Raw genomic sequence first — 26,200 nt, forward strand, 5'->3', positions numbered from 1 at the left:
ATAAATTAGTGTAATGATAGGGTCAAGATCTCAGCAGGAAGAGCTGGTATAAATCCTTTCCAGTATGCTGCACCTTCATAAATACTGTGCTGTTCAGATATGAGTGTGGAAGTAACATCTTACTTCAGAAAGGAAGCCATTCACCTGTGCAGGCAAAACCTTCCCATGTCTTGTCGCGTAACTAGATATTGCGTTGCAGTGATAGACACATTCTGTATCAAAGAAACTCAGAAATGTATTGGAATTTTTGATGATCCAAGAGCTATTTTATTAATCTCCAGGAACAGGATGAGCAAAAGCAGCACTTAGGGGATAATGTCTTACTACCCCAAGTATGGAAATATCTCCAAGGACCGTTACTGTAAGTTTTACTTTGCTGGTGTATGCTCCATGAAGCATTATTTTTGCATTAACACTTTCCATTAAAAGATACTATTGCACTCAACCACTGTCTGTTGCCAGTTTGCAGGAAGGTTTTTCCCATAACCACTGTAAGCAGAATAATAGCGTCAACAAGGAAAAAAAGCTGAGCAGAGCTGGCCTGAAGCATAAGGAAAACATCCTCTGACCATTGCTGCAGCAGCAAGGGACTGTAGGACAAAACCCTCCCACAAATTTCACATTCTTTGTAGAAAACAAATATAGGTGAGCTTATCATACTTCATGGTGATGATCATTTTCCCTTTCTCTTCTCCCTCAGGCTCACTCATGTTCTTCCTTGTCCAAATTGAGGAAGAGATGATTTAAACGAACAGTGATCTCATCAGCCATTATGGAAGGCTGCATGGAAGGAGATGTTGGTACATATCTTTGCAGACATCCCAGTTTTGAACATGTACCCTTCATTAAATGAGGCTCATTGCTCACAGCACTGTAGAAACTTTGACCTGGTTCAAGTTGCTGAGGCTGTATTGGGTTTCTAAAGGCATACTGGCAGCAGACACGCTCATGTTAACTCAGTACACACCCCAGCAAATTAGCCCCATCAATGCTAGCTCACAGATCTCTGCACCAGGCATCAGTAAGTTGTATAGCTGTATCTGTAGATTATAATTACTGATAGTCTATATTTTAGAAGATCCTCTTTACCTAATTCTTGCATTCTTGTCTAGTTGCCTCGATGTCATTACAAACCCCTAAGTGTGTAGACCTAATGCCGCACAATTCAATGTTGCACTTTGAAGAATTCAACCCATGTTCATTTTCTCTCTATGGTCCAAAGTTGTATCCTGGGGTCATTTTCCAGATAAGTAGTTGCATAGTATTATTACTGGGTCCCTATACCAGTGCACAGGGTGGATGTACCACAGCTTGTGAAAAAACACCATTTTGATCCGATTTTAACATCAGGTAATTTGATTTAGCAGTGGCAGTAAAAGCTTTTTTGATGTCTGGCTTGTGTATACAATGGTAGGTAGCTTTGTAAGCATTCGGAAAAAGATCTGTTAATGCAGACTATGCTATGCAGAAGACTCACTGCATGGTGTCTGCAAAGAAATAAACACATCTAGAAATATTGGGATGTGACGGGCTGTGTGGATAATCTGCATCTTACATCCAAGTACTGTCATTTGCAGAAACCCTTCTGGTTCATTTATCTCCTACATATTCTCTGAGACGTTAATGGCAGCCTGCTTTGGACCTGTCCCAGCAGTAAAGCAAGACACTTTCTGCTGTCTCTGTTGTCCTGGACAGGGAGGAGGATGGGGAGAGCCGAAGTACTGCCCGCTTCAGCTCCACCTGCTATGATCAAAAATCAAAGAGATGCTCAGGTCCAATGTCTGGGCAACCACATACTCTTACCGTCTTGTCTAGAAAATAGGAAAAGCAATAATCTTGCCTGGAACTCTTGCTTACCTGCAAAAATACATTATTTTGTCCATAGTACCACTTCAATCATCCAAAAGATCTGGCAATTTAAAAATCTGAACTAATGGATGAGTTTCATTTGCTTTGTAGTTTTCTCAGCTTTTGGGGCTCATGTCTTCCAGCCTCCTTTTATAAGTCTAAGAGCAGAGATGTTTGGTTTTACTGGAAATTGACACTACCTAAGATTGTGTGTAGTCATATTCCTGGGAAACGTGGCATTTAAAATCACAGATAATGTGAGACACAATAAAATAACAAGAAAAAAATATTTTGTAGCAGACATGGTGAAGGATAAGGAATGTTCCTCCATTTTATTAATTAGTTGCAAAATTAATTTTGTGTCAGAACTGTCTGAAGCAATACAGTAGCATGGATTTGAACGACAGCCTGCAAAACACTTTCTCTTCCATATTTGTAAGCAGCAGTACTTGTATGACTTTTGATCATGAGTAGAATTTGTGATGTTCTCACTCATCCTTCTTTATAAAATGAGTTTTATAGCTTTCCACTTCAGAAAATACCTGAACCAGCTCATACGTGAGGTAGCTGAAGAGAAAAACGAGTAAATGTTCTTCTGTTGGAGACACAAGGTGGCCCGCCCTAACACAGAATCATCTTTTTTTCCCAAAACTTACACTCACTTTTCTCCAGGGCAACCAAAACCTAAACCACTTTCAGAGTCACCATGAAGATGATAACACTTCAACAGTTAGTTAAATTTGTAAGTAGACCACCTGTGGTAATAACAACAGTATTTGCTCTCACATGCAACTTCCTTTCATCTTGTAATGACATTTAATTCTATGCAAAGGACAGACACCTCCAGAATATTTTTTCTCATATAGTAACCCTGAAAAAGACAATATTTTATTGCAAAAGCTCTCTATTTCCACTGAGTCTGTTGAAATGCTTACCTGCTACTAGAAAAAAATGCTTGCCTTTTGACTTCATTGTTTCAGGATGGCATTTCACCTGTGAATTTCTATTTTCGTACCTTTCAAATTGTTGTGATGACTAGGATATTAAAACTTCAGCATTTCAGAAGTTCTTAGTTAAGCAATTGTTTCTCTTTTAATCCAAAATATAGGTACAGCCATGGTAGATTTAAATAAGTGACGTGACAGTCCTGAAATTGTGTGACATGATTTAAATTCTGCAAGGATGCATTTTTTTTTTAACAGTTGAGGTTATAAACTTGACAGCAGTTTTGCAAAAAATCAATGAAAGGCCATCAGGATGTCTTAGTGAATTCCATATTCTAACTAAATATAAAATATGAAAAATTAGATTTTAAAAAGTCATAGCTTTTTGTACATAAACACATTTTTAAATCAACAATATCATATATTTGAGATTATCTACGAACTATCTTTCTACTCCCATACTGTAGAATCTTTATTGTTGACTGAAAGAAGTTAAGACACCAAAGAAGTTAAGACACCAAAAGGTACACAAAGCTCTTAACACATTTCCACTAACAGAGCTGCATTTTCAGGAAATGAAGTAATTAACTGAGGTCTATGCTTGACATCACCTTCAAATCTCATTAAAGTTTTTTTTTTTTGTTTGTTTTTGGTGATTCTTTTTTATTTGTTTGTCTGTTTTGTTTTTTGTGACTGTAATTACAACAGTGGGGATCTCTTGTACAAGTCCTACAACAAACCAGTACAGGACTCATGTTCTTTAAGTCCTGGCCTCAGGGCATACATGACTCTTTACGTCCTTGACAAACACAAAGCAAAGGACTAAGCAAAACATGGTTGAGTCCCAAAGGTTTTTCTTCTCTTTCCTTCATGCTTGTTACACCCCACCTCTCTCTTTTTCTTCTCAAGATTATTATGAAAGCTGAGAGCTCATTTCAACCATCAATCACATGCTATAGAATAAATCCATATGGTTTTATTGTATTGCTGGGCTCCCCAGCTCTCAGAAGTATATATACTCTTGTTTAAAAAAGAATAACAGTAAATCTTATACTACGTAATCAGACAGAAGTTTGGGAAAGATACTGTACAGTGATAAATAGCAACATAGGAAGTTGGGGGAAAGCATCCAGCTGAATATTTTAACCATTATTTTTTTTTTAGGTTGGATCTTAATTAACAATTTTTGTTTCTATTTCAGGGCAAAATCAAACAGTACAACTATTAACCTTAGAAATTATATCCAAATGAAGAAAAACAACCAGCACAAAGAAAGAATAGCTCCAGAGAAACTAGGTATATGACTGGCAAAAATAAACTAACACCAAGCTCAGAAAAACACAAGAAAATACTACAAGAGAGAAAATAATCCAAAATATTGTGGAGTTGATAATGAATAGAAAATTGTTTTGTGAAGATCTCATTCGATATTGCCAACATGCAAATTTCAAAGTTGTGGGGCAGTCAACTTATATGCACAGTCCAACCCATCAGTACATATAAGTGATCTCTCTCCATCTGGCACCAGCAAGGTTATACCTTGAATACTGTGTTTTCCTCCATACGAATGCTGCAGAAAATTAGAAAGAATTCAGACACCATCAGTTACCAAGTGAAGTTATCTTATGGAAAGAGCTGGTAGTCCTAAACTTGTGCAGCTCAACATGATAAACCAGTCATTTCTGGAGGGAACATCAGTATCTATAGCACTCAACACAGACTGTAATAAGAGAACCGTTAATGCCAAGTGCAACCTAAGACAAAGCAAAATGTGATTTGAATATGATGAATTACTATGTATCAAGGTGGGAACTGCTAGGCTGTGGAATATCTTTCCAACAGCCAGATCTGTAGGCTCCAAGACAGAAACCATTTGACATGCGACCTGACCACAGCCCAGAGCACTTCCTGCACAGCTGGGTGTTAGCACGACCCAGCCCCAGGTGTCACGAAGACGGAGGGGGAAATTTCAGTATGGGTGCAGCTTGGGCCAGAGACACAAAAGCCACATCCCTTTCATGACAGTGCCAGGGAATAACCTGGAATAAACTACTTTCCGCAGCTCTGTGGAAGGGTGTACCCATACCCTGTAAACAGGGCACTTGCAGTCTCATCACTGTCTAAAAGAACTTGCTCTGAAAGTTGCCCTCTGGAAAGTGTAATTAGTTCCTGTTGCTGCTTTCCCAGAAAGGATGAGAAATCAAATAGTTAGATGTCAATATGATTATTAAGTATTACTGCATTGAGCTATTTAGGTTTGATACATCATAACTTGCTAAATAGCGATGACAGTTAACACAAATTTATTTTCTATAGCCTTTTTTGGCCCTAGAGTTTTCAAAGCAAATCTTCAAGTAGATTACTTTCATAAGTCCTACCCAAAAGACTCACAATCATTTCTTTACATCTCCTTTCCTCATTGGCTTTCATTTGATGAACATTAATATAACATATGCCATGTCCTTGACTTTTGCAGTTATTTCTTACTACACTTGCAAAGAAAAGCAAAATCAAATGCCATTGTCTCTGTAGAACTGTGATCCCCAGTGTTTCTAACTGACTACAGGTATTTTGTTCCAACATCCTATGGATTATGTTTCTTCCATATCCTTGTTTCTCCTCTTTTTGATGGATAATTAACATGCTGTATTTAAAAACTTATTTTTCTGTAAGCTTCACATTGCTGTCTTCTAGTGGTTTCTCTCCTTCCCTTTTCCTTTTTGAATGTACTTCCACCTTTGGCTCATTTCCTCTCCCGCTCCAACTTCAACTTCTTACTATCTGCTTGCATTAATTCTGTTCCCATCTTTACTTGCACATTTCCAACACCTAACCTGTGTCCATTCATTTAATCCTATATCTAGCCACTCCTGACACCTCCTAAATATCCCTTATTTAAAGTCAGCGCACCTAAACCGAAATTCCTGTTGCCACCTCTGAAACTACTAATTATAGCAGTGGTCTGGAGGGTTCCCTATATCACTAATAGCGTGCTGTGTGTCAAAAAAGCAAGTTCCTTATTTTTGCATCAATGTAACAGCATGCAAACTGAACATAGCTACAGCACTGAGTTCCCCATTCTGAGCAGCCTTTAGAGAGCCTCCTGACAAGTGGAGAATGAACCTTTACATTCTGTAGCCATATTTTTATCTAATTATTTTATTCTCTATATGTGATTAGTGATTCTTCACCCCTTTTGCTTTGTAATCCCCAAATGACCAAAAAACTCCCATTATTTGTCATATGAGGAAACAGTCACAATTGTTAGAAAGTAGCTTTTTATCAATCTTCTGTGAATCCTATAAATACATATTGCATCCATTTGTTATGTAATAAAGTTTAAAAGATAATTTTAGATTGTACTGATCAAATTCTTCAAAATAAAAAATAGCATTGCAGTTGTAAAGCTTTCTGTTTTAGTAGCATACTATTTTATGATTTTGTAATTATATATTCTAATGAGAACTTTGCAATTCCTTGCAGTACACAAAAGTATCTTTTCATTCACTGTTTTCAACACACAGTTATCAAAATGTTCTCAAAATGTAATTAGTTTCTATGTTTTCTTATGATTAAAGCCAATGCAGAGGATGCTTCACACAAATCTGTTATCTGAAAATGAACATGCTTAGTGCTCTGTATCCTATATCTGGATATTCATTTGGGGCACACAGCCAAATCTGGCAGTTGTCTAGAATTTTATTTTCATTGAGCAATCAGTTGAATGTTCATTCAGCATTTTTTCATATTTTGACAGCAAAGAAGCACAATCAACAGCTGCTTCTCTGACAGGAATCGTTCCTCCGCTCATACTCAATTTTAAATCCTAGGCACCGTAACATATGAAACCATCCCCGTGGCATAATGTTGACTCAGAATCTGGCAATCTTTATCATCCTACTCTATGTCCAATTTTTTCTTCTTTGGTAATTTTTCTGAGATCCAACCTTTCTCTTTGTCCACCTATATAGATTTCTCAGAAAAACTTTTCTCTTGCTTTTTTCACTCCAGATTCTTTTTCCGTGGCCTCCTGATACGCCAACCACTTGTGCACACTGTTACCAAGCCTCCTTGCCAAAATATCCATTGTGTTGTCTCCTCCCAGGAATCAAGATTAAGCTTCACCAATTTTCCAAGGCTTATGCAGCTCCACTCTGCCTCATTGGCCCTTTACTACATTACCCTTCTCCCACAGTGTGCTACACACTAGATCAGGGTGGAGAAATTCCTAGGTTATCACTGGTCAGAGCTGCTCTGAAACTGAAGCAGTACAGTTGCTTTTGTGTGGTATCACATCTGGGTTCCCAGTCCTGCTTCTTGGTTCAGCTGTTGGTGGCTACACAGCTTTTGTTTCCTATCCTGCACGAGCTTGGTGCTAGCTGTGGATACAGACCAACATTAGTGCTGTATTGAGCCATGCAGACATACCCGTAAATCAGTGAACTATTCTTTTAACAAAATCCTGGGCTAGTCAAAATGGTCAGCACTATGAGCTCACGATTTAATATAATTTCCCATGGGAAACAGCTTTGGCAGAACTCAGTCTGCAGAAGTGGGCTTCTAGGGTCTCCTGCATCATACCTAAGCAATGAATTGCTTCTAGGCCTCGCTATGCTAGTTATTAGCGAGGTTAGTCCTTAACTTCTTGATAGGCATCTCTAATCTGTAATGCTTACCAGTGCATCCAGTCTTCAACAGGGTACTCGTTTTGTTACAGTTTGTATGTACAGCACGTAAACTTTAAAAATCTCCTGGCAATAAGGGCAGCTTTGCACAGACACTGAGTGAGCTGCTGTTTTCGAAGTTTATCTACATTCAGCAGGGCTCTCAGACCATCCTTCTTTACATGAACAATCAAGGGGGGCAACAGAAAGCCAGGCGAGGAGGTCAGTGGTCCCTATCCCATAAGCAATATTCACTGTCACAAGCAAAAGAAGGGCATGGCCATCACGTGGGCTGATTGATGATAGATCTTCTCAAGTGAATTTTGGTAAGGGAGAAAATTAGATTTCTCTAATGGGAGCTTGGCTATTTATGGGAACAAGCTGCCAGTTTTCTCCTCCTATCAGGGGAAAAGACTGTTGCCAAGAATTGCTTCCTCCATGTAATGCGAAAGAAGACTGCAAGATACGTTTTCCTAATAGCAGAACTCCAGGCAAGGTTTGGGAGAGATAAAGTAACAAAAATAATGAGCCAGAGAAGTATTTATCTGTGCAAATATATAAAACCCATCCAAACTGTCAGCCTGGCCTTTGAACTATTCAGGAACCAGAACACATTCAACAAAATCTGGCTCTTGAGAGCCACAGGCACTATCTGGTGCTGAGCACCTTTTAGTACAAAACTGCTGTATTTCTGAGACAAGTTTGACGCGTGTTGTTTAGGCCTGGTGGGTCCTTTTCTTAGCCACTGCTGACATCCTGCTCCAGTATTTTTTTGGTACGTCAGAACTGACTCTCTGGGACCACAAAGCAGTCACTCAAGCCTATCCTGAAATAACCAAGGGTAAAAAAGCAAAACAGCAGCCATGTGTTCTCAGGTTCAAGGATCAATACTGATGCTTTCAAAATTGCCTTTTTAAAAAGCCTTGAGACAACTTGCATGGTCCTGATAAATCAAATGCAAGTTTCATTTAAATCATTAATCTCTCATGAATGGAGATTGCTTCCACAAAATTTAAAAATTCCCAGATAGCCATGAGTTCAGCCTGCAGTAAGTTTCTGCTGGCAGTGATCAGTACAATCTCGATCAGGTTTTACAGAAACAGGTGCTGAGAACTCACATGGATGTCTCACAAAACCGGTCTTTGTACGCCTCGGTGATCACCTTCTCATCCTACTGTCATTTATCCTAACTCAGCATCACTTGGGCTTCCTGCTTTCACACTCTTTAATCTTCTTGTCTGCATTTTTGGGTGCTAAATCAATCGGTGACAAAATCACTGAAAGAATCCTATCCAAAAACTAACAGATCGACTTTAACATTGCTGGCCACCTGACTGGCCTGAAGGACTCCCTAAACTAAAAGCAAATGTGCTGCTTTGTAACTCCTCTTTCTGCAAAACAGCTACAGGCTTCGTTTTGGCTTTCAGATGGGAAGCCCACACTGGCAGTCTGAAAAACTGTCTTTATGCAAGTCTTCTTTAGATCCAAGATATTTTTTTTTTTTCAGATGAAGGCAAGCAGATAGAAGGGGAAGAAGAATAAGATTGTTTTTCAGACTGGCAATCATTTTGTTTTCAGCAGTTCCCTGAACTAAGTAATTTTCAAGCTGCATATTGCACTTGTTAATGAGACTGTAGTACCCAGCATCTCTCTTCCTCAAGGACTATCAGTTCTACTAGTGCCTCTTACAGCCGATTTACTTGTATTTTTCTATCACGTCTTGCTAAAACGTCTTGCTCCAGAAATGAGAATGCCCCCGCCCCCCCCTCAAGGGGCCTAGAAGCAGCGCATTACCTGCCGTCCCGCACCCGGGCTGGTGCCCCACGGCTCGGCCCGCGTTCCTGCCAGCCCCGGGTCACCTCTCCCCTGCGGGCCGCTCCCTCCACCGCCGGCGGAGCTGCGTCCCGGCCGGGGCGGAGGGTGCCGGGGGCAGCGCTGGTTGCCACGGGGCGCGCAGGGCCGCCGGCGGGACGGAGGCCTCCTGCCCCCTCCGCTGTGCGCCATGAGGGGAGCGCCGGGGGCACGGGGCCGCAGGTGGACACCCAGGGGCAAGCCGGAACGGGTCACGTCCCTTCCGCCCGCGGCCCGGCCTGGCCGCCGCCCCCGGGGTCTCCCGGCCTTCACCCGCGGCCGCCACAGCCCGGCCCCGCAGAGCCGCGGGAGGAGCCCGAGCCGCGGCCCGGCCCGGCGCGGCAGCAGGGGGAGCACGAGCCCGCGCCGGGCGCAGCAGCGGGGCCAGCCGGTCTCCGGCTGCCAGCGGCCGCCGCGGGAGCCGCGCGGGCGACTCCTCAGAGCCAGCGGCGGCGCGGCGAGCCCGGCGCAGGAGCCGAGGATGCGGCGGCCGTGGGCTGCGCTGCCGCCGGCCTCTGCCTAGCCGCGGGCGCGGCCCCCCCGGCGGCAGCTGCGAGGCTGCGGCAGCTGCCAGGCGCCGGGGAGCAGGAAGCGGCGCTCGGCCGGCGCGGTCGGCTCCCAGCGCCCCCCTCTCTTCCCCCTCCCCGCCCAGTGCAGAGCGGGTGCCGGCGGCACGGGCCGCCGCGGGAGCAGCAGGCGCCGGCGTCGGATGCCTGCGTTACGCCATCCCGGTGCTGCCGCGGCCTGGACTCCGCGGGGAGCGCGGGCGAGGAGGCGGCGGGCGATCGGCGGGCAGCGGCGGCCGCTCCTTTGTGTCCCAGGTCGGTGCGGAGGAGCGGCGAGGGGGCGCGGGGCGGCGGGGGAAAGCGTCGGGCCGAACCCGGCCGCCCTTTCGCCGGGTGTCCCGGGCGCCTCCCGCAGGGCTGGGGCTGGGACCGGGGCCGGGGCTAGGGCCGTGGCCGCTGGGCGCTAGACGCGCCCCTCCGTGCCTGGCCTACGCCCGCCGCGGGCATGGCGGGCGGGGACTTGTTTGTGTCGGGCAGACCTCCCTCCGCGCCCCAGCAGCCCCGGCTCGAAAACTCCGGGTAGTGGCCTGGGGGGCGGCGAGGCGGGGGCCCGGGGGGTTGCGGCCGCCCGGGGGGCTCGGCCGCCTCCGCCGCGGGGCAGAGGACGCCGCCCTCCCTTGCTGCCGCTTCCCCCCGGCTGGGGGGCAGCTTGTGTGAACGCCGCGAGTGGCTTGTGGCTGGGGAAGTTTCTGCCCCGGCAGCGTTTCGCTGCCGTTGTTGATTGTTTATCGCTGTGAGGCGGCGCCGAAAATAGGTCAGAAATAATGCCCATCTCGTCCCCGGCGTGGAGTGCCCGAGTACCGGCGGCGGCGCCAGGGCAGTCAGGCGTTGCTGCCTTCCTCCTTGCCTTCCTGAGAAATACCGGATTCTCCCAGGGTCTGAAATGGTGTTTGCGGTTTTTTTTATTTGTCGGTTTAATATCGTTTGTTCATGTGGCGTGGAAAGTTGCTGGCCGAGCGTCAGGAATAGCTTCCAACTATTTCCTGGTGCGCGGAGGGCGGCCCTGGGGCTCCCCGCCTGCCCGGCGGGGCCGGCCGGCGCTGCGCTCCCCCCGCAGCAGGGCACAGCCTGCCGCCGCCACGCCGGTGTGCCCTGCGGGGGCACGGCACGGCACGGCACTGCGGCTACGCGGTGCGTGCTGTCAGCAGGTGCTCCTCACTCCGGTTACCATCCGTAAGGTATCTCTAGGGGTGAGTTAACCTTAGGACGCTAAGGGCGGCAGAATTTGCGTGGTCAGTAAGCACTCTTGTGGAAGTAATCTTTCTGTCTTGTGTTATTTTAAGAAACAAAATTTCAGCAGAACTTATTTGAAAACTTTATGTAATGATTATGTATTGCAGACATACTATTTTGAAGAGAAATTGCACGGTGTAAAGGAGTTCTTTAAAAATACAATTGTGAGGATTTACAGTCATGTTGATATTATAACTAAAGGGGTAATTCGTGCTGGAGTGTTTAACCCACTTCCCCTTTCTGGTGTGCAGTGGGTTTTTCTGATTGCAAGGTAAACAAACTTCTGTCTGGAGTCTTAGTTTTATCAAGTAAGTGGGCATAAATATCTGTTTTGTCTTACTGGGTTTTGCTTTGTTTTTTAAGCAGTTCAGTCAACTAGCTTAGTGTTGTCTTGTACGTCAGCAAAGCCTGAGCTAAAATCCGTATGCACCGCTTTTTAGTTTGCTAGACTGATAACAAGCTGGGAATGCCACTGGTTTGATCTTTATTACTGTGGAAGGGAATGTATTACATTTTCATCTATAAGACATCTCTTACTTAGCATTTTGATTGTGAAGAAAAAACTGCTTGGCCCTTGCTGAAGGATGACTGCCACAGTCCGAACCTGGTTCAGTAAAGCTGTGTTTTGCTGGAACGCTATGGGTTTTTCAGGATGAAAGAACTCTGGGTTTGTGGAGGAGCAAATTAAGTACTTTGACGCAGGTTTTATTAGTCCATTCAACAATTAATAGAACTGAAAATACGGTTTTGTAGGAAGTGAACAATAATCCAGGCTCTGGCTGTATCTTTGCATACTTTAAAAGTATTTACTTTAAATGAATGAAACACAGAATTGTCATCTTACTGTGTTTCTTCCATATGACTGTGCCAGTAGTCACAGGCTGAATACCTGTATTTGGTATGTCAGAGCACAGCTATAAATCTTAGTCTACGTTTTCCTTGGACCAACTTGTTTTCTTTTTCCTGCCTCTCATTTTTTCCCTCTGTAAGTAGCATAAGTCAATTCTTCGGCTTTCCTTCAGTAATCAATAAAAATCACAGGATAGGACTTTGAGCTCATTCTTTGGAATGGTTTAAATCCTTATGTGAAATACAATCCTGCAAAACTGCTGAGAGTTGGCTGCTATGTGAAAATACTCATTTTGTTCAAAAGTTAGCACTTCGTTAACAAAATTGACCCTCACTTTTAATTACAGTTGGTACAACTGGCCTGAGTGAGGTTTGGCATAGATAGTAATCAGTAACAGTAAAGCACACACAGCAACCGAAATCTGTCTTCAAAACTGTGATTTTCAAAATGTGCCAGACAACCTAACACATTTGTTGATTCAATTTAATTCCATTGCTATAGAATTTAGTTCTGTTTTGAGTTCAGCAAAACCTCAAAAATAGTACCTTGGGTTCTCTTCAGGTTTCAGAACAACTATGCCCTGGTGTCTCTTCTGAAGCTCCAATGATGGATGTGAGACTGTTACCTGGCACTCTAGTTTTCTGGTTTTAATACTTCCCTTGGAAGTACCTGGGTTCCAAAGTTCAGCTGTAGGATTGTCTCTTACATTTTTATCTCACATGGAAGAATTAGTGAATACAGTTCGCAAGCAGGGAGAGACATGAAAGTTGAGATCCATTGCTCTTTGGCATTCCTTGTTGACTTTGCTAGTCAGTCCTCCACTGAGGAAGACTGAGAAGTTCTGGTGCACTTTGTTGTAGTCTTAAGATGTTGTGAACACCCTGTGGCAGGATGTTTCTGCCAGTATCTCACTCTCACCAGGTTACAGTCGGGTGTTTTGGTGCAAGGTTCTCTTTGAGGCTGCTGAAAGTAATTAGAATGGAGTACGTATGCCACAGCCATATGGCTGGCTGTGGAGGTGGATAGGAAGGAAAATTCTGGCAGAGGGCTGAGGCAGATTACTGTGAGTGGCAAGGTTTTGAATTATTGGAGGTAGAGATACAGGAGTCCTGTCTGAGCTCTGACTCTTGTACTGTTATTTCTTTGAAGAGAACCTAGCGGTCTGCACAAACCTAGGAGGCAGGTACCAAAATGTTTATTAATTAAACACTGGGAGTACTGGTGCCTGTTGTCTCTCTCTTGGCCTGGGTGCTGTCCTGAACAAATGTGAAAGTTAAACTGGCACCAAAGATGGACCTCAGTGTGAGAATTACAATAGTTATGAATTCCTGTTAGGTTTGACCTTGGTTTAGTGTTTGAAGTTGTTATTGATACAGACCGGTGCGTCTCATCCTTGCTTGGTAAGTGACGCATCTTAATGCTTTGCATCTTGTGTCCTGAAATCTTTGTTCTTTTTCATCTCCCAGTTCCTACAGACTACAGGGTAGGCTTGGCAGAATATACCTCTCATTGACCAAGGAGGAAGAGTTGCATTTTTGTTGTGTGGGGTTTCCTCCTTCCCCTTTTCCTCTGTATGGAAAAATACAGTCTTACTAGTCCTCTAATTGTTTTCATGACAGGATAGACAAGTAGCATCTGCGGGTTGACCAGCAATTGTTTGTGATGGATATTTGTTTTGCCAGCCTACTGTTTTATGTCTGGTACCTCTGTCAGGCCATTGGGTCAGAGAGCTTGTAAACAAGTATTCCTGTGAAGTGCCAGCACAGTCGATTTCTCTTTTGGTAAAACTATAAGCATAACTTAGAATTTCCTGAATTATGAATTATTTAATCTTCCATTCATTTTCCCTTATAGTAAAAAAGCATAGAAAATGTGATTAATTTTGTTAGAAGTAAGTTTGTTCATATAGCAACCTTCAAATGCTTTATATGTGGGAGCCTTCAAGACGCAATCTTGCTGTTTTAAATCAGCAGTGAGAGTGGCATTGGCTGGTTAAATCTGCTCAAAAGCCACTTTTTCCTGTTCCCTTGTAAACTTGCTACAGTCAGACTATAGAATGTTTCCGAATAAATGCTGCTGCTATGTTTTTCTGCCACAGCTAGGCCATCCTTATATACTGTCGACATTCATGCACCGTGTGTTTTCTGTGTGTGGCAAGACACATGCTTTTCTGTTTGTTAAGCATCTGCTGATTTTGGCCTGCTCTAGCATTTTACTAAGCACCTTTTGATTGTGTTCATTCATGGGATACATCTTATGAAGTACTGTGTACAGAAAAGTACATCATTGTAGATCTATGAACATAGCGGTTAAATATTTATGCATTCATTTGTAGCAAAAGCAGTTGGTATGTCGGTAATGTGGTGTTGCTGATATTTGTAGAAGTCTGTCATACAAATTGTCTTCCTCAAAGAACAATACATAGAACACTTGCGGTAACAAGAGTATACAACAAAGAGCATACAAGAAAAAAAATCTGAAAGGGAGGAAATAAGTTTGCTATCATTTGGGGTCAGAGAGAAGTCAGGTGAGCAAATTGCATTTACTTCAAGCAGGAAATCGGTGACAGCACTATTCTTGGAAAGAACAGGCAGAGAAATAAGGAACAGAATGAAGCCTTGCAAAGTTCAGTTTACAAGCAGAATAAAAATTGGAAACGCTAAAGCAGATTGAAATGACATCAGTTCTATTTTTCATTAGAAGTTTTCAGTGTTATCTTTTTTAATGGATTTTCTTTGGAGATTTTGGAATGGGGAACGTTTTCAGTTCTAAGAATCTTGAACTTTATATTTTGGAAGCAATTTTGTTGGAAACAAGATATAAAGTCTCCCTTACCAAAATTCTTCCTAAAAATAAACTAAAAATTTCCTTATTTCTGAACTGTGGCTTGTACCAGAAAGACTGAAAACTTACGCTTTTTTTTTTTTTTTAATTTTCAAGTGAAAAGTTATAAATTCGTTACCTCTAGTACTATGTAATTATACCTATATACACATATATATGTACATATATATGTATGCATATAGTTTGCTGAATCTCATTTATAAAATAAATCAGAAACCTGTATACACCACACCCCCAAATTCTTAGAATTAAGAAGATATCTACATCATTCATCAGTTGTGCAGGAAGCCTTATGGTTGATTTCTGACATTTTAAAATAATGAACTGGCTTGTTTTTCAGATCTAGCTCTGCATACTATAATCACACTGTATTCACATGTTGTAACCTCGTGAATCTATCCCTCTTACTGATCATGACAGATCATTAATTACCTGTTGTGTACAGCATGTCAAGCTAGATAAGCTTATCACACTTTCTAGCTATAAAATATTGAATTCTCTTTATGCTTTAGATGATTTTCTGAAGTTAATAAGAAAGGGTTCCCTTTAAATTTTTGTATCAGAATGGCTTGCAATATATCTTTTATCTTCTTTCTATTTAAAATTATAAGAGAAGTGTAATAGTGTTTGGTCTTCTGCAGGTTTAAGAAGTTTCTTTGAATGAAACTACATTCTTCCCAGGCTGTCATTTCAGTTGTCGATTGATGATTTTTTTGCATAATGATTGTATATTTCTGTATTAAAAAAAATCCATCTAAATAGTGTAATTATACTGCTGTCTTTTAGTAGTAGAAGTAGTTGCAGAGCTAATACTTTTAAACTATAGTATATATTGCTTGCCTGCCTATTTATATATGGCCCATCTAGCTCACTATAAATGCATATATATATATATATTGTTTAAAGATTTTTATGAATTTTCTAGGGAAACTCTGAGATTATATGAGCTATCAGACAGTTCTAGGTCCTATCTTTTCATGCACCTCTGACCTTAAAACCCTTACCTCAGTGAAATAATTCAGATCAAAATGTGCCAAGATGTTGAGGGTATTTGAAGTGCCAAAACAATGAGGCATAGATAGTAGAAAGCGTACATCTTACTGCTTTTACGTGTAAAATGACATAGAGAAAACAGCTGTGGTCAATACTAGACCTAAAGGTGGAAGTCAAGGCTTAAGATCTCCAAGTTTGCAGCCATTGTGTCAGGCTGGACTTCTTTTTCTAATGAAAGCCCTTGCTGCTGGGGCAGAAGCTTGGAACTGTTGGGTTCTACCTGCTGTTAATTTTGCTTTGCATATTCTTAAGACATGACCTCTTCTGTGGAAAGTACATTGCATGGCTCTGAAATTAATTGGAGTGCTAGCTAATGGTACAAACATTTGGTCTAATTTGGGTTGGTGACTAGAAGCTCTAACAGATGTGTACTTGCCTTTTGACTTATGAAAGGTGCCAAAGCTGACAGAGTTTAGATGGAAAGATGAATTTTCATGGCTGGTCAGTACGGTCAGGTGTTGGTTTGTCCTTCTTGAGCAGGACAGGAGTGAACAAGGACCTGTTTGAAAACAAACCAGCTATGCTATCGGCAGGGTAGGGAAAGCTTCTGATGACCTTGGTTTCTGGTTGTTGGGCCTTTCTCCCCTGGATGTGTTATGTGTATTGGTTCTTCTGATTGTAGCAAATTTGAAAGCAGCATGTAAGGAATTTAATTATTATAAAATGTTAGTGCAAGAATTTCTGACTAAATGTGACAAGTAAATGGTAGGAGAAAATCGGTTTACTGCTTTGTTTTGATATTTTGACTTCAAGTCTCCTTGTTGAAGCTACAAAGGTGTTCATTAGACTTGTTTTATTTTGGATGCGTTATTTAGGAAACAGCTATGCCATTTTAGGTTTGTGTCGGGTTTTTTTGTGGCTTGTCATGCATCAACATTATTCTGTCAGTTAAATGCCACACGAGGAGGGGAAGGTAAGAGGGGCGTAAAGCCTTCAAGCTGCAAAACAAAAACAAAACTTTGAATTTGTGAATTTGATAAGGCTGCTCTATTTGTCTGTTACATACAGACTGTTTAAGTAACTTTTGTTTTGGTGCTGTAGTCAGGGAGTAAGCAAGGCCAGTGCTGGGAGGGTTGCAGGCTGTGGAGCTCAGGTGGGCATGGGGGTAGAGCAGGCTGTGGTGACCAGGGTGGCCCTGTCTTCCTCCATGACAGGGGTTGGCAAAGCCCTTCTTCAGGAAAATTTGTTCCTGTCTCTGACGCCAGATCTGTCTGTTGGTAACTCTGCCAGCAGAGTGTGTTTCTGGGCCAGTTGGGACAAAGAGCTGCTCGAACTGCTTGGCTTTCCAGCCTGCCATGCTTCGTCCTTCAGGAAAGAAGTATCCTGGGTCTGGGTTGCCAGGTGAGAGGTTGCCTCCCCGGGGAACTAGCCCTGTGAGGAGGGAGCGGGAAGTAGGACGTGCCCTGCCCAGCAGAGAGGTTAGCCTGGGCTGGCAGTTGGGCTCTGGGGCTGTGCCCTTCCCTGGGCAGGGAAGAGTACTGTTTCCCTCCTCTTTCAGCTTTTGAACTGAATATAAGGAAGGAATGGAGGGTAAGTTACTTCAGGAATGGCCGTGAGAAGGGGCACTTTCTCTCACCCAGCCACTTAAACCTCCTGGCTTTGCTGAGCCGAGGCTGTGGCTTAATGAGATGGTGCGCTGAGGGGAAGCTGGCCGGTGGAACCCAGCGCTGTGCCATGCTGCCGCGCACCTTCCCTTCCCCGCCACTGCAGAGGCACTGCTATTTGTGGAGCTGGGCTGTGAAACAGGATAAGGAAGTGATCTGATCAAGCCCCGCAAAAAATAGATGATTCTAAAATGGTAACTAATTAATTTTAAAATGCTGTCCCATCAGTACTGCGTTGGCAGCGTTGCAGGGGCGATGTCCTGAGGCTGTGAAGATGGGAATGAGCACCTGGGGCAGAAACTTCTGAAGCTGTTGCTGATGTGGAAGACTTTGTGTAGTTTCATGGGCAAAGTTGGCTTAAATTCTTGCCATGACCTTGCTCGCTTCTTCAGGGTTAGATGTTAATGTTGGTGTACTCTTTCAGATGTATCAGTGCAGCTGTTTGTGGAGCCATGCTGTATCTGAAGAAGTGAAATGTTGTGGTTTAAATAAAAAAAAAAAAAAAAAAAAAAAAAGCAAACCACCCCAAATAATTACAAAGTAACCTCCAAAGTAGCTGTAAATGTTTGTTTTGGTGGTCGTGGGTTTTTTGGGCCCCACAAATGCCAGCACAATTGGAGAGAGGGCTGTTTGTGGGGTGGGTGGCAGCAAGGCTGCAAGGGTAGCAGAGGGAAGAAATCCTTTAAAGACTTTGCTGCTGATAATATATAATGGTGCTATTTTCTCGTGGTGCTTACTGACATCCGTTCTTCCTATAGCATACATATATTATGAACTGTGCTCACTTTGTTCAGGCTGTGATCACAGTTGTCCGCCACTGCTCATCAGTGTCTTTACTTGACACTTGTTTCTTTGGAAACTTCTCTTGCTGAACATTTGTTGATCAAAAAGCATACACAGTACTCTATGTAGTGTGTTTAGTACCTTCTTTTCTAAAGCAGATAAAGGAAAGCAGGGAGTGACTTAATTTATCTTGGTTTTGTGTGTGCATGTGTGGAGTTGTTTGCCTTTTTTGGGTTTTTTTGCTAGTAGCTGTTGGGGCTGATCTCGTTTGCTCTAGACTTCAATGGTAGAAAAGAGAGAGGGACATCAAGGTTAGAGCATTAAAATCTGGTGCTTAACTGGTTTTGTTAATAGCTAAGTAAACTTACAAGGTTAGATATGTTTCAACTTAGTGCTCTTAGATTTAGAGGCAAGCAGGAAATAAGTTACTGGAGGTGCTGCCTGAGGTTGCAAAGAAAAGTATGGCTCTTCCTCACCTCTTTAGTATGAAGGTAAGCAAGCAGCGAGAGCTTAAAGTCTTACACCAAACTGACATATAGATATTTGTTTGCTACCTTATGTTTTTGAAAAGCTTTAATGTACATTCTGACATACTTTTCCTGTGACCCTATTAGGTTGTTGATTGTAATGTCTGCTTAATTGTCCTTCAACTTCAGGCCTGTATTGTACATCCATAACTAAATTGCACTTTGTACTATAATAATATGGTTTTGACTGTTAAATTAATGCTTTTTTGTGTAACAGAAGAGTTGCAGGGAGGGTCTCAGAAGACCTATGGTCAGAAAAATCATTAAAAGGAAGAACAAAATAAGAATCTATAGCATTTCTTTGGTGGGTATTGAATTAAAGGCAGTGGACAGCAATTATGAGAAGATGAAAATAATTTAAGAACTCTGGAAATATAACCTGAATTTATGTGCTATAATGATTGCCTTGATTTCTTTTGTTAAAATGGTAGGAAACTGGAAGCGAAATCATGAGAAAAAAAGTGAAATTGTTAATTAAGCTTTTAAAGATGTAGTACTGTAAAGCCATCCCCAAATCAACTGACTTTATATTAGGTTATTAACATTAGGTGTTCATACAGTACTCCTGTGTGTTTTTAGAGTAACTTTATATATGTATAAAACTCATAGTGTAGTCACTGTTTTTCCATGTTGGCCCACCCAGCCAATCGCCACAGATGATACTAGTGTAGGAACTACCAAGGAAGTGGCTTTGTGACCACTGATGATGGATCAGATTTACTGTCAGACTATCTCCTAATGTAACTTTGATCAGGCAGGCAAACTATCACCTTTCCTAAGTTAATAAGAGTACACGGTGTATCATCTGCACTGACTTAATGTCTGCTGTGGGAGGAAGGACAGTAACTATTTGGCATAAAGCCTTCCAATATAAAACCAACCTGTCAAACTGTATTTAGTGTTTTGTCAAACCATGACCTCAGAGCAGATATTGGGACAATGAGTCAACTCTGTAAATTGTGCTCTGTTTTATTTACAGAAGACAATAATATGGAATTATTATAAATTAAAAATAATTTACTGAGCATGTACGGTTAGATTTATTTTTATTTCTTCTGAAATCAAAGCTTTATTTTTTTGATACTAAGTTTGCTTGGGGTGGGAGAGAAGTTGCACCAGCTTCCTTTTGGACACTCTTCTGATTCATAAAATATGACAGAGTAGTGATGTTAACAGTCACTGCAGACATTTTAATGCCAAATTCATCCATCCATGTGAGAGTTATTTTTCATTTAATGGCATTGCTTGGGACATGGAGTTCAAAGAGACACACTTTCTTCCTTTGCATAAGTAGGAAAATGAAGTATGTTCTTATGCCAAAACAGACCCTTAATATTTTATGAAGTACCATTCAGTTGGGCAGAATCAAATTATTTTACTAAGCTTCGCTCTCTTACTTTATTAATTCTAACCTAGTGCATCCTTTGTAAGTTCTTGAGATTGAGATGACTGTATTAAGCTATGCAGTTTGTTCTTTAAGCCAAAATACTATAGCTAGCAATTATTTTTTTTTTCTTTACTCTAAGATCATTATATGCTTTTTATGTAAAGTTCCTGAATCACGGAATGGTCAGGGTTGGAAGGGACCTCTGGACATCCAGCTAGGCCAACCCCATGCTAAAGCAGCTTCACCCAGATCAGGTTGCACAGAGATGCATTCAGGCAGGTTTTGAATGTCTCCAGAGAAGGAGACTCCACAGCCTCGCTGGGCAGCCTGTTCCAGTGCTCTGCCAGCCTCAAAGAACTTTTTCCTCATATTCAGCTGGAACTTCCTCCATTGCAGTTTGTGCCCGTTGCCCCTTGTCCTGTCACTGGGCACCACTGAAAGGAGCCTGACTCCATCCTCTTGACACTCACCCTTAAGGTATTTGTAGACATTGATCAGATCCCCTCTCAGTCCTCTCTTCTGCAGGCTAAACTGGCCCAGCTCTCTCAGCCTTTCCTCACAAGGGAGATGCCCCAGTCCCCTAATTATCTTCACAGCCCTCTGCTGGGCCCTCTCCAGCAGTTCCTTGTCTCTCTTGAACTGCAAGCCCAGAGCTGGACACAGCACTCCAGATGTGTCCTCATGAAGGCAGAGCAGAGGGAAACAATAACCTCCCTCCACCTGCTGGCCACACTTCTCCTAATGCACCCCAGGATACCATTGGCCTTCTTGGCCACCAGGGCACACTGCTGGCTCATGGTCACCTTGCTGTCCACCAGGACTCCCAGGTCCCCCTCCTCAGAGCTGCTTTCCAGCAGGTCAGCCCCTAACCTGTACTGGTGTGTGGGGTTATTCCTCCCCAGGCGCAGAACCTTACTGTTGCCTTTGTTGAACTTCACTAGGTTCCTGTCTGCCCAGTCTTCTAGCCTGTCCAGGTCTTGCTGAATGGCAGCGCAGCCTTCTGGTGTATCAGCCACCCCTCCCGGTTCTGTATCACCAGCAAACGTGCTGAGGGCACACTCTGTCCCTTCATCCAGGTCACTGATGAGTAAGTTGAACAGGACTGGACCCAGTACTGACCCCTGGGGAGCACCGCTGGCTACAGGCCTCCAGCTGGACTCTGTGCTGCTGGTCACAACCCTCTGAGCTCTGCCATTCAGCCAGTTCTCAATCCACCTCACTGCCCACTCATCTAGTCCACACTTTCTGAGTTTACCTATGAGGGTGTTTTGGGAGACAGTGTCAGAAGCCTTGATGAGGTCAAGGTAGAAAACATCCACTGCTCTCCACTCATCTACTCAGCCAGTCATTCTATCATGGAAGGCTATTCCGTTAGTGAGGAATGATTTCCCCTTGGTGAATCCATGTTGACTAGTCCTGATGACCTTCTTTTCTTCCACATGCTTAGATACGACCTCCAGGATGATCCGTTTCATCACTTTTCCTGGGGTGGAGGTGAGGCTGACTAGGCTGTAGTTTCCTGTGTCCTCCTTCTTGCCCTTTTTGAAGACTGGAATGACATTGGCTTTCCTCTGGTCCTCAGGCACCTCTCCTGTCCTCTGTGACCTTTCAAAGATGATGGACAGTAGCTTAGCAATAATACCTGCCAGCTGCCTCAGCACTCGGGGGTGCATCCTGTTGGGGTCCTTGGATTTGTGGGTGTTAGGTTTGCTTAAGTGATCTCTAACGGGATCTTCCTTGATCAAGAGAAAGTCTTCCTTTCTCCAGACTTTCTCTTTTGGCTCCAGAGTCTGGGGAACATGAGGGTTGGTATTGGCAGTAAAGACTGAAGCAAAGAAGGCAGTCAGTAACTCTGCCTTCATCACCAGGGTACTCACCTCATTCAGCAGCAGGCCCACATTTTCCCTAGTCATCCTTTTCCTGCTGATGTACTTGGAGAAGCCCTTCTTGTTGTCCTTGACCTTCCTCGCCAGATTAAATGCCAGATGGGCTTTAGCCTTCTTCATCACCTCCCTGCATGTTCTGACAACATCTCTGTATTTCTCACAAGTGCCCTATCCCTTTTTTCATATCCCATAATCTTCCTTCTTCTGTTTGAGTTTTGCCAGAAGCTCCCTTGCTCATCCATGCAGGCCTCCTGACCTCTTTGCTTGATTTCTTACTCAGGGGGATGCACCTATCTTGATCTTGGAGGAAGTGATGCTTGAATATAAGCCAGCTCTCTTGGACCCTCCTACCTTCCTTCTAGAGCCCTAACCCATGGGATTCCTCCAAGTAGGTCCTTGAAGAGGCCAAAGTTAGCTCTCCTGAAGTCCAGGGCTGCAGTCCTACTTGTTGCCTTGCTTCTTCCATGCAGGATCCTGAACTCCACCATCTCATGGTCACTTCAGCCAAGGCTGCCCTCAACCTTCACATTCCCATCCAGCCCTTCTTTGTTTGTGAAGACAAAGCCTGAGAGCCCATCTCACCTCATTGGTTCCTCCACCACCTGTGTCAAAAAGTTATCGTCAGTGCTCTCTGCAGGAGCCTCCTGGACTGTGTGTGCCAAGCTGTGTTGTCTTTCCAGCAGATATCAGGGTGGCTGAAGTCCCCCATGAGAACCAGGGGCTGTGATCGTGAGGCTACTTCCAAGGCCTCATTGACTTCCTCTTCCTGATCAGGTGGCCTGTAGCAAACACGCACGATGGTGTCCCCCATGTTGGCCTGGCCCTTAATCTTTACCCATAAGCTCTTGACTCGTTCTGCATCCACCCCTAGGGAGAGCTCGATACATTCTAGTTGCTCCCTCACATAAAGAGCAACTCCACCATCTCTTCTTGCTGGCCCATCTTTCCTTAAACGTATGTAGCCATCCACAACAGCATTCCGGTCAGGCGAGCTATCCCACCAGGTCTCTGTAACTGCAATGAGATCCTGGCCCTCCGGCCGCACACAGATCTCTAATTCTTCCTGTTTATTCCCCGTGCCGTGTGTGTTGGTGTACAGGCAATTCAGAGAGGTAATCGAATGTGCAGGTTTCCCAGGAGGGGTACGAGAGGACCCACCATAGCCACGTGCACCCTTGAGGTGGCTGGCCTTTAGGTTCTCATCTTGGGAGGCAGCTAAGGAACATATGGCGCTGCTCTGGTTGGGCTGACTTACTCCCCACTTGGATGTGACGGTGTGAGCATTGCCACTTTGGACCCCTCCCCTGAGTCCTTCAGTTTAAAGCCCGCCTCACCAAGCTGGCCAGCCTGCTGCCGAAAATTCCCTTGACTCTTCTAGACAGGTGGATCCCATCCCTCTGTAACAGGCTATAGTCAAAGAATGTCCCGTTGTCGTAGAAGCCAAAACCCTCACAACAGCATGAGCCACAAAGCCGGAAGTTGATGTGCATTATATGTCTGTTTCAGCCTGCACCCTTGCTGGTAAAATAGAAGAAAAAATCACTTGGCCACCAAAGTTTTTCACTTGCACCCCGAGGGCTTTATATTCATCCTTGGTGTCTGCCCAAGTGTCATTCGTATCCATGTGAAAGAGCAACAGTGGATAGCAGTCCGTGCTCTTGACAAACTGTGGCACCCTCTTGGCAACATCTTGGATCTTGGCTCCCAGAAGGCGGCATACCTCATGTGACTCCCTTTTAATTAAGACTTTTATTAAGTATTTAGAGCAAGGGTCCTCAAACTTTTTAAACAGGGGGTCAGGCACACGGATGAAGTGGCAGCAGGCCATCTGCGGCTGCTTGGTTTCCCCCCCAACCCCCGGCAGGGGGGGGTCTGTAAATACCGGGGGCCAGATTGAGGACCCTGGAGGGACGTATCCGGCCCGCAGGGCCGTACTTTGAGGACCCCTGATTTAGAGTAAGCACTTCATTTTTCTTTTTCTCCTGCACTGCTCTTCTGTTAGGATTTTTAGGAAAAGATAGATAGATTGTATTAATTGAAGTTTGTAAGCAAAATAAGTAATTAATTGATTTACAGATGTATTTCTAGATACATTACTTCTGCTTTAGTTGGAGGCATTTCTCTTTATTTTCATCCCTGTTGTTAAGGTAGCTGGATGGTGAATGGACAGCCTAACTGCTGATTTACCCTGTCCGCTCTCCTTGGTTCTTAGCGTGAGAGTGTAGCAGTATTTGGTTCATTTTTCTTGCTCAGCCAGCATGCAGGATCAAAGTGGGACAAAGGCTGGCTAAATGTGGTAGCACATATCCTGAACTGACACTGCTTTTCATCAAAATGCTGCGTTTTGCTGGTTCTGACTGAAAGGCAGTCATGTTGGTGCCAGTTATTTCATACCCTTTTAGACATGACTTTTAAAACGTGGGGTTTTTTTCTTAGGGAAAGTCTTCGCAGAAGGCAAATAAAACATTCATTGGTTTGCTCATGTTCTGTTTCCTCTTTCTTCACAAATTACTGTTGGAACCATTGTTCAGTTCAGCCTAACGTGGAAGAGGAGATCTCAAAGATGAAGTTTTTGTTCTGTGTAAATTGGTGGCTGAAGAGAGAGGACGCTGAAGTCACCATACTGGGAGGAAAAATACAGAAGTCTGCTAGCATGGGGTCTGTTTTGCAGCAGCTGGCCAGTTGCTGTGGATATGGCTTTGTTGTATTTGCAGGGTGTGCAATCTTCTGCCTAGTTAAGGAGCCATAAAAAGTAGGGGCTGTCATGGTGGAGGGAGAAGGACACATTGGTAGGAAAGCAAGCTTTTAACAGTGCTGCTCACAGAACTTTTCATGTTAAACTTTTTAATGAGGAAGCTTAGAAATAACATGTCATTTGTCAGACAGACAGAAGGGAATAAGCCTAATAAATGTTCAAGATGAATTACTGTATCAAATACATGATCTATTAATAGGGGAGAAGAAAAGAAATAAATGCAACATATTAATGACTTCCACGCTCAGTGGGAATAATCAAGTTGTCAGCTAAGAGTAGCGAGTGTGTTGTTTTTATCAGTGTGCTGCATAAAGGACCAGATATTGGTGCTAAATTTAAAGTAAAAAGTAGGAAAATTTGAATTTTAATGCTTGATTAAGCTGGTTGTTTATCTAGCCCATTAAAATGTCATAGATACCGTGCATTAGTTTTGTTAGAATTGGTGAATCAAACCTTGTAATGGCAGGCTGGGAAGTAATCTAGGCTTGGAGAACCAGGCGAGAAGAAAATAGTAATAGTTGAGTTTTGCCCTAAGCCCATGAAATTAGGCCATTGTTTAACTGTATTTAAGTACCTGTGGCTATTTACATTCATATAATTATTTAGAACTGTGAAACTGTAAAAATAATTTAATTAATAAATCCTGATATAAAGCAGTTTGTTCTTTTGTCTTTTTGACTGGCAATGATGTTATCTTTATAAAATTGAGATGATTAATTGAATAAGGTTATACTAGATATCTCCACTTAAGGGATTTTATTGTTTGTTTCCTTGTTTTACAACATGATGATTATGCAATCTAAAATTCAATTAGCATATCTTTTCTACCCCCTCACCTTTTCAATTACAGAGGACCAGAGTTTATTTGTAGTGCTGGAAAGCTCTGGTCTTCAACCAGGACAGTGTGATACCGGGTGCTGCACAGCTGCGAAAGGATTTCAAAGGACAAGAGGGTTATACTTGATGCAGTAGTCCAGGGTCTCTCTGCAGGGGATGCAGAGAGAGAGGTGAAATGATCAAAATAACAGGCTGGTTCTTTGCAGCACCATGCTGAACTAATCATGCAGTGAATTATGCTTTTTCAGCCTCGCAGTAATTAAAACAAAAGAGGATATTAGCTTGGATGAGTTTTGGCTTACAGATAGATGGGACATATTTCTAATCACATGTGGAAAAACTTGGCAGGTTTTGTGCAGTGTCTTGCCAAAGTCTGTGAGAACCCAGAGAAAACGAAATGGAAACTACTGTCTAGGTTTACAGTCAGATTTTTGCTATTGTGCATACTCAGAAAGTAGGTGTTAGGAATAGCCTTGCAGGTCAGGTCAAGAACTCTGTTTTTGCTACATTGAGTTTCAGCTGAAGGCTGTGTCCAAGAAGCAGCTAAAATTGGAATTGAAGACAGTTC

At 43.2% G+C, this 26,200-nt stretch overlaps 1 protein-coding gene and 1 long non-coding RNA gene across 3 annotated transcripts in view; one reads left to right on the forward strand and one right to left on the reverse strand.

Annotated features, from left to right (window-relative positions):
- Nucleotides 1-3,659: 3,659 nt before the first annotated feature.
- Nucleotides 3,660-9,547, reverse strand: LOC119150571. The gene is made up of 2 exons (XR_005105126.1): nucleotides 9,251-9,547; nucleotides 3,660-4,362 (listed from the first exon to the last, which is right to left on the reverse strand). It is a non-coding gene; the product is annotated as an uncharacterized LOC119150571 (long non-coding RNA).
- Nucleotides 9,548-9,695: 148 nt separating this feature from the next.
- FAM135A (family with sequence similarity 135 member A) overlaps nucleotides 9,696-26,200 on the forward strand; it is a 94,284-nt gene continuing 77,779 nt past the window's right edge. For both annotated transcript variants that reach the window (XM_037393173.1, XM_037393174.1), the window contains exon 1: nucleotides 9,696-10,128. The gene's annotated coding sequence lies outside the window, so the exon portion shown is untranslated. The remainder of the gene's footprint in view (nucleotides 10,129-26,200) is intronic.

This window comes from Falco rusticolus, chromosome 6 (assembly GCF_015220075.1).
Source record: "Falco rusticolus isolate bFalRus1 chromosome 6, bFalRus1.pri, whole genome shotgun sequence".
NCBI lineage: Eukaryota > Metazoa > Chordata > Aves > Falconiformes > Falconidae > Falco > Falco rusticolus.